The sequence below is a fragment of the Mastomys coucha genome, unplaced genomic scaffold (assembly GCF_008632895.1).
Source record: "Mastomys coucha isolate ucsf_1 unplaced genomic scaffold, UCSF_Mcou_1 pScaffold15, whole genome shotgun sequence".
In the NCBI taxonomy this organism is placed as follows: domain Eukaryota; kingdom Metazoa; phylum Chordata; class Mammalia; order Rodentia; family Muridae; genus Mastomys; species Mastomys coucha.
The window spans coordinates 72,177,642-72,186,186 of NW_022196897.1; positions in this window are offsets into that span (position 1 = coordinate 72,177,642).

An 8,545-nucleotide genomic window follows, 5' to 3' on the forward strand; every position below is an offset into this window, starting at 1 on the left:
CTAAGTAGTACCCTCAGAGCTCCCAGGGTCTCAACCACCAACCAAGGACTGCACATGGAGGGGTCTGATTGTTCAAGCAGCATGTGTATAGTAGAAGATTGCAAATTCGATCATCAATAGGAGGAGAGGACCTCGGCCCTGAGAAGGTTCTGTGCCCCAGTGTAGGGGAATGCCAGGGCCAGAAAGTGGGAGAGGGTGGGGTGGCAGGCATGGGGAAGGGGGAGGCAACAGGGGTTTGTTTTTGTTGTTTTTGTTTGTTTCTTTGTTTTTTGGAGGGGAAACTGTGAAATTTACGTGTAAATAAAGAAAATATCTAATAAAAAATAAATAAATAAAATTATATAAAAAAAGAATAGTTTTTGCTATTCTAGGTTTTTTGTTATTCCAGATGAATTTACAAATAGCTCTTCCCAACTCGATGAAGAATTGAGTTGGAATTTTGATCTAGATTGCATTGAATCTGTAGATTGCTTTTGGCAAGATGGCCATTTTTACTCTATTTCTCCTGCCAGTCCATGAGCATGGGAAATCTTTCCATCTTCTGACATTTTTGATTTCTTTCTTCAGAGATTTGAAGTTCTTGTTATATAGATTTTTTACTTGCTTAGTTAGAGTCACTCCAAGATATTTTATATTATTTGTGACTATTGTGAAGGATGTTGCTTCCCTAATTTCTTTCTCAGCCTGTTTATCCTTTGTGTAGAAGGCCACTGACTTGCTAAATTTTATGTCCAACTACTTTGCTGAAGAAGTTTATCAGGTTTAGGAGCTCTCTGGTGGAACTTTTGGGGTCACTTAATTATACTATCATATCATCTGCAAATAGTGATAATTTGACTATTTCCTTTCCAAATTGTATCCCTTTGATCTCCTTTTGTTGTCTAAATGCTTTGGTAGGATTTCAAGTACAATATTGAATAGGTAGGGAGAGAGTGGGTAGCCTTGTCTAATCCCTGATTTTAGTGGGATTGCTTCAAGTTTCTCTCCATTTAGTTTGATGTTGGCCACTGGTTTGCTGTATATTTCTTCTAGTATGTTTAGTTATGGCCCTTGAATTCCTGATCTCTCCAAGACTTTTATCATGAAGGGGTGCTGGATTTTGTCAAATGTTTTCTGAGCATCTAATGAGATGATCATATATTTTTTTTCTTTGAGTTTGTTTATATAATGGATTACATTGATGGATTTCCATATATTGAACCATCCCTTCATCCCTAGGATAAAGCCTACTTGATCATGATGGATGATTGTTTTGATGTGTTCTTGGACTTTTTTGTTTGGGAAACTATTAATGACTGTTCTATTTTGTTAGGGTATATGGGACTATTTAGATTATTTATCTGATCTTTATTTAACTTTGGTACCTGGTATCTGTCTAGAAAATTGTCCATTTCATCCAGGTTTTCCAGTTTTGTTTAGTATATGCTTTTGTAGTAGTATCTCATGATTTTTTTGGATTTCCTCAGTTTCTGTTGTTATATCTCCCTTTTCATTTCTGATCTTGTTAATTAGGATACTGTCTATGTACCCTCTAGTTATTCTGGCTAAGGGTTTATTTATTTTGTTGATTTTCTCACAAAACCAGCTCCTGGTTTGGTTGATTCATTGCATAGTTCTATTTGTTTCTATTTGGTTGACTTCAGCCCTGAGTTTGATTATTTCCTGCCTTCTACTCCTCTTGGATGAGTTTGCTTCTTTTTGTTCTAGAGCTTTTAGATGTGCTGTCAAATTGCTGGTGTATGCTCTCTTCAGTTTCTTTTTGGAGGAAGTTAGAGTTACGAATTTTCCTTAGGACTACTTTTATTGTGTCCCATAAGTTTGTGTATGTTGTGGTTTCATTTTCATTAAACTCTAGAAAGTCTTTAATTTCTTTCTTTATTTCTTCCTTGACCAAGTTATCATTGAGTAGAGTGTTGTTAAGCTTCCATGTGTATTTGGGCTTTCTATTGTTTGTGTTGTTATTGAGGAACAGCCTTAGTCCATGGTGATCTGATAGGATGCAAGGAATTATTTCAACCTTCTTGTATTTGTTGAGGCCTGATCTGTGACTGATTATATGGTCAGTTTTGGAGAAGGTACCATGAGGTGCTGAGAAGAAGGTATATCCTTTTGTTTTGGGATAAAAAGTTCTATAGATATCTGTTAAATCCATCTGTTTCATAGCTTCTGTTAGTCTCACTGTGTCCTTGTTTAGGTTCTGTTTCCATGATCTGTCCATTGCAGAGCGTGGGGTGTTGAAATCTCCTACTATTATTGTGTGTGGTGCAATGTGTGCTTCGAGCTTTAGTAAAGTTTCTTTTATGAATGTAGATGCCCTTGCATTTGAAGCATAGAGTTTCATAATTGAGAGTTCATCTTGGTAGATCTTATCTTTGGTGATTATGAAGTGTTCCTCCTCATCTTTTTGATCACTTTAGGTTGGAATTAGATTTTATTCGATATTAGAATGGCTTCACTAGCTTGGAGTTTTTTGGGACCAATTTTTTGGAAAATTGTTTTCAATCCTTTTTTCCTGAGGTAGTGTCTGTCTTTGTCACTGAGGTAGGTTTCCTGTATGCAACAAAATGTTGGGTCTTGCTTACATACCCGGTCTGATAGTCTATGTCTTCTTATTGAGGAATTGAGTCCATTGATATTAATAGATATTAAGGAAAAGTAATTCTTGCTTCCATTTATTTTTGTTGTTAGAGTTCGAAATCTGTTCATGTGGCTATCTTCTTTTAGTTTTGTTGGAAGATTACTGTTTTGCTTTTTCTAGGATGTAGTTTCCCTCCTTGTGTTGGAGTTTTCCATTAATTATCACTTGAAGGTCTGGATTTGTGGAAAGATATTATGTAAATTTGGTGTTTCATGGAAACTTTGGTTTCTCCATCTATGGTGATTGAGAGTTTTGCTTAGTATAGTAGCCTGGGCCACCATATGTGTTCTCTTAGGGTCTATATGACATCGACTCAGCATCTTCTGGCTTTCATAGTCTCTGTTGAGAAGTCTGGTGTAATTCTGATAGGCCTGCCTTTATATGTTACTTGACCTTTTTCCTCACTGCTTTTAATATTCTTTCTTTGTTTTGTGCATTTGGTGTTTTGACTATTATGTGGTGGGAGGAATTTCTTTTCTGGCCCAAACTATTTGGAGTTCCATAGGCTTCATATATGTTCATCAGCATCTCTTTTTTTAGGTTAGGGAAGTTTTCTTCTATAATTTTGTTGAAGATATTTACTGGCTCTTTAAGTTGGAAGTCTTCACTCTCTTCTGTACCTATTATTCTTAGGTTTGATCTTCTTATTGTGTCCTGGATTTACTGGATGTTTCTGTTTAGGACCTTTTTGCATTTTGCATTTTCTTTGACTGTTGTGTCAATGTTTTCTATGGTATCTTCTGCAACTGAGATTCTCACTTCTTTCTCTTGTATTCTGTTGATGATGGTTGCATCTATGGCTCCTGACTTCTTTCCTAGGTTTTCTCTCTCCAGAGTTGTCTCCCTTTGTGATGTCTTAATTGTTCCTACTTCCATTTTTAAGTCCTGGATGGTTTTGTGAAGTTCCTTCACCTGTTTGATTTTGTTTTCTTGTAATTCTTTAAGGGATTTTTGTGTTTCCTCTTTAAGGGATTGTATCTGTTTACCTGTGTTCTCCTCTATTTAAGGGAGTTATTTATGTCTTTCTTAAATTCCTTGATCAACATCATGAGGTATGATTTTGGATCTGAATCTTGCTTTTCCAGTGTGTTAGGGTATCCAGGACTTGCTGTGGTGGGAGTACTGGGTTGTGATGATGCCAAGTAGTCTTGGTTATTGTTGGTAAGATTCTTGTGTTTGTCTTTCTCCATCTGGTAATCTCTGGTGTTAGATGTTCTTGCTGTCTCTGGCTGGAGCTTGTTCCTCCTGTGGGTCTGTAAGCCTGTGTCAGGACTCCTGGGAGATCAGCTCTCTCCTGGTAAGACCTGTACACAGAAGGCTGTAGATCACCTGTCCCTCCTGGGCTCAGATGGGTGGAGGAAGGACCCTGTTCCATCTGCTTTGCTGTTTCTGTGGTCTGTGCCTCCTGGCTGGTGTAGCCTTATAAAGTCACAGGAGAGAAGATGGTGATCTCACTTAAGTCCCGGGATCAGAGCACTCCCTGGAGACAAGCTCTTGGGGAAAGGTGCACAGAGGGCTGTGGAAGAGCTGCACCTCATGAGTGTAGATGGAGGCTGAAAGGATCCTGTCCCAGCTGCTCTGCTGCTTCTGTGGCCTGTGCCTCCTGGCTGGTCCTGCCTTAGAAAGTCACAGGAGAGAAAATTGAGATTACAATTTATTTTCAGCATTTCTCCCTTCATTTTCTTTCCTTCAACTGCTCCCATATACCTCTTTACACACTCCTTCAAATTCATTGTCTGTTTTTTTCTTGAGTGGTTACTATTGCATGTATATATGTGTATACACATATATCTCCAAATATTAGGCCCCATTTTGGTCCTGGTTTGTGCCTTGAAGACTAACCCAAGCCTGGTTTGAGTTTCTGTGGCCTTGTAGGAAAGTCTAAGCCTAACTTGCTTTTTGAGACCTGTCTTAATCATTTCCCTATCGGGGTGGCTCAGCAAGACCTGTTTGGCCTGACCTCTACCCCACATCCCTGCCCTCCCCGCTGTTGCTGATGTAGAGCTTTGCCATTGGGTCTATCAGTTACTCCATACCCTCTGTCATCCTTACCTGCCTCCTACGTTATCTTATCCCACCAAAAACCCCCTTCCCTATGTTCCGAACTTATATAAGCAAGAAACTGATGCCATAAAGTTGAGTTCCTGATTTGATAAGATTCCAGCTTAGTGTGTATATATATACTTTAACATATGCATATGTTTTAGCATCAAATGTAACCCCACTCACTCTCCTCCAATTCCTCTCATATTTTCCCACTTTGCTCTGAGAAATTCATGCATTTTTTCCTAAATCCATTTAGTGTTGCTAGTATGCACATTGTTGAAGAGCCATCAGTTTCCAATATTCAATAAAATATTGTGTTCTATTTATACTTTCTTTGTAGAATATTTGTTGGTGTTGGGTGGTTTTGGTCTCTTAAAATATATTTATAAGTATTCTGTTTGCTTATGTTTCTTGAAACAACTGGAGTTGGGACTGTTCCTGAATCTGTTGCCTGCTTGTAGGTGCTTTTCCACTAATTGGATTGCCTTATTTGTCCTCAGAGGGAGAGGATATGCCTAGTCCTTCTGTTATTTGATGTGATAGGGTGTGTTGGCACCCAAAGGGGACCTCCCTCTTCTCAGAGGAGAATGGGATGGGAGATATGGGAAGGGTTTGTATGATGGCAAAAATAGGAGGAGCGGGCCTCTGATTGGGATATATGGTAAATAAACAAATTAATTAAGCAAAACAAAAAATAGTATATTTTACAATTGTGTTGAAGGTAAGATATATATATACATACATCTTGATATATTTATGTATATATATATATATATATACATGTATACATGTATATACTTTATAATAAACATCTAAGCTATCTATCTATTCTACTATGTTCATAGCAGCCTTATTTGTAATAGCAGAAACTGAAAAAAAAAAAAAAAGCAAATGCCCTTAACCAATGAGGATACAGAAAATGTGGTTCATTTACACAATGGAATACTTTTTAGTTATTAAAAAGAGTATCATGAATTGTGCAGGCAAATAAATGGAACTAGAAATATCATCCTGAGTGAGGTAACTCAGACCCAAAAGCATATGTATGCTTTGCAAGGCTAGGAATTTCCTCTCCTACTGAGGCCAGATAAAGCAGCCTACCTAGAAGAACATATCCCATGTACAGGCATTAACTTTTGGGACAGCCCCCATTCTAATTGTTTGGAACCAACATAAAGACCAAGCTACATATCTACTATGCATGTGCAAGAAGACCGAGGTCTAGCCTGTGTATTTCTTTGGTTGGTGGTTCAGACTCTGAGATCTCAAAGGATCCAGATTAGTTGGTTAACTCTGTTGCTCTTTCTGTGGACATCCTATCCCTTTCATGGCTCCCAATCCTTCCTCCTATTCTGTAAGAGTCTGGGAGCTCTATCTACTGTTCGGCTGTGGGTGTCTGTATCTGTCTGGGTCAGTTGTTGGTTTGAGCCTCTCGGACTCAGAGGAGAGGCATGCTAGGCTCCTGTCTGAAAGTATAACATATTATCATTAAGATTATTAAGGATTGGTGCTTACCCCATCCCATGGGTCTCAAGTTGGGCCCATTATTTGTTGGCTGTTCCCTCAGACTCTGCTCTATCCCTCATGCCTGCATTTCTTGTAGACAGTATAAATTTGGAGTTGAAAGTTTTGCAGGTGGGTTGGTGTCTCTATTACTCCACTGAAGTTCCTACCTGGCTACAGAAAGTGCCCTCTTCAGGTTCCATATCCCCAACTGCTATCTGTCACCCCACCCCCATTCTTTCTTGTGTGATCCCCTTATATCAGGTCTCTGTCTCATCCTGGAGATGTCCTCACATCCCCAACCCTGTCTGTTGCTGATTTCCATTGATTCTTATGGTCCATCTTTCCTGTTCCTACCCACCGCTGAACCACCTTTGATCCAGAACCTCCCCTCTCTTCAACTCCTCTCCTTCCCAGTTCCCTGCCTCTATCTGCCTCCTATGATTATTTTATTCTCCTCTTCTAAATGAGATTCATTAATACTTTCCTGTGCCTTCCTTATTGTTTAGCTTTTTTGGGTCTGTGGAGTGTAGCAAGGATATGCTTATAAGTGAGTATATACCATGCAGGTCCTTTTGGGGTTGGGTTACCTAACTTAGAGTGATATTCTCAAGTTACATCCATTTGCCTGAAAAATTTTTGATGTCTTTGTTTTTAATTGCTGAAGAGTATTACACTACGTAGATGATCCACATTTTCTTTATCTTTTATTCAATTGAGTGACATCAAGATTTTTTCTAGTTTCTGGATATTATGAGTAAAACTGCTATGAACATAGTTGAGAAAGTATCTTTTTGGGATGGCGAAGCATCTTTTTGGTATATGCCCAGAAGTGGTGTATCTCGGTCTTGATGTAGAAATATTTCCAGTTATCTAAGAAACCTTGAAACTGATTTTCAAAGTGGTTGTATAAGTTTACACTCCCACCAACAATGGAGGAGTGTTCCCCTTTCTCAATATATTTGCCAGCATGTGCTATCTCTTGAGTTTTTGATCTTAGCCATTCTGATGGGTGTAAGATGAAACTTCAGAGTTGTTCTAATTTTGCATTTTCTTGATGACTAATGATTTTGAAGATTTGCCATTGGAGATACCTCTGTTAAGAATTCTCTCTTTAACATTTTTATATTGGGTTATTGGGATTGTTGCTGTCTAAATTCCTGAAGTAAGAAATCTTGGAAGATATCAGAAGATGGAAAGATTTCCCATACTCATTGATAGCTTTTATTAACACAGTGAAAATGGCTATCTTACAAAAGCAGTGTATAGATTCAATTCCTATCAAAATTCCAACACAGTGTTTTGTAGACCTTAAAAGAGCAATTCTCAACTTCATATGGGAAAACAAAACAAAAGAGGATAGTCAAAACAATACTGAATAATAAATGAACTCCTAGAGGAGTCACCATCCCTGGCCTCAAGCTATACTACAGAGCAATAGTGATAATACCTGCATGGTATTGGTTCAGAAACAGACATGTTGATCAATGGAGTCAAATCAAAGTCCCATGAATGATGCAGGAACATCTGAGACAACAAATCACAGGTAGCCACCCAAAAGATAATTTAAATTATATAAACAGAATTTTCCTGCATTAAAAAAATGGGAAACTCCATTTCACGTCCCTTCAGACAAAGGGTTGACCTTTGTCTGAATAGAATAAGAAATAGAAATTTTATGAGAAAACCCTATTTAGTATTAACTACAATTGTAAACACTGGAGTAAACTCTTCCCTACTTTTTTTTTTGTGTGTGTTATCTCTTTACTTATTTTTTTATTTTATTTATTTCCATTTCACATGTTATCTATCCCCTTTCCTGGTTTCCCCTCTGCAAATCCCCTATTCCATCCCCTCTTACACTGCTTCTATGAGGGTGCTCCCCCACCTAGCCACCCACTCCTGCCTCACCGCCCTAGCATTCCTTTACACAGGAGCATGAAACCTTCACAGGACCAAGGGCTTCCCCTCTCATTGATGCCTGATAAGGCCCCTTCAGCTCTTTCAGTCCTTCCCCTAACTCCTCTACTGGGGTCCCTTGTGCGAAGTCTGATGGTTGGCTTCGAGCCTCTGCATCTGTATTGGTTAAGATCTGGCAGAACCTCTCAGGAGACAGCTGTATCAGGCTCCTGTCAGCAAGCACTTCTTAGTATCAGCAATAGTATCTGCGTTTGGTGTCTGCATGTGGGTTGGATTCTCAGGTGGGGCAGTCTCTGAATGGCCTTTCCTTTAGTCTCTACTCCACTCTTTGTTCCTGTATTTCCTTTAGACAGGAGCAATTCTGGATTAAAATTTTGGAGATGGGTGGGTGGCACAGTCCCTCAACCTGGAGGGGGGCATGCTTAACCTTTGGATAGG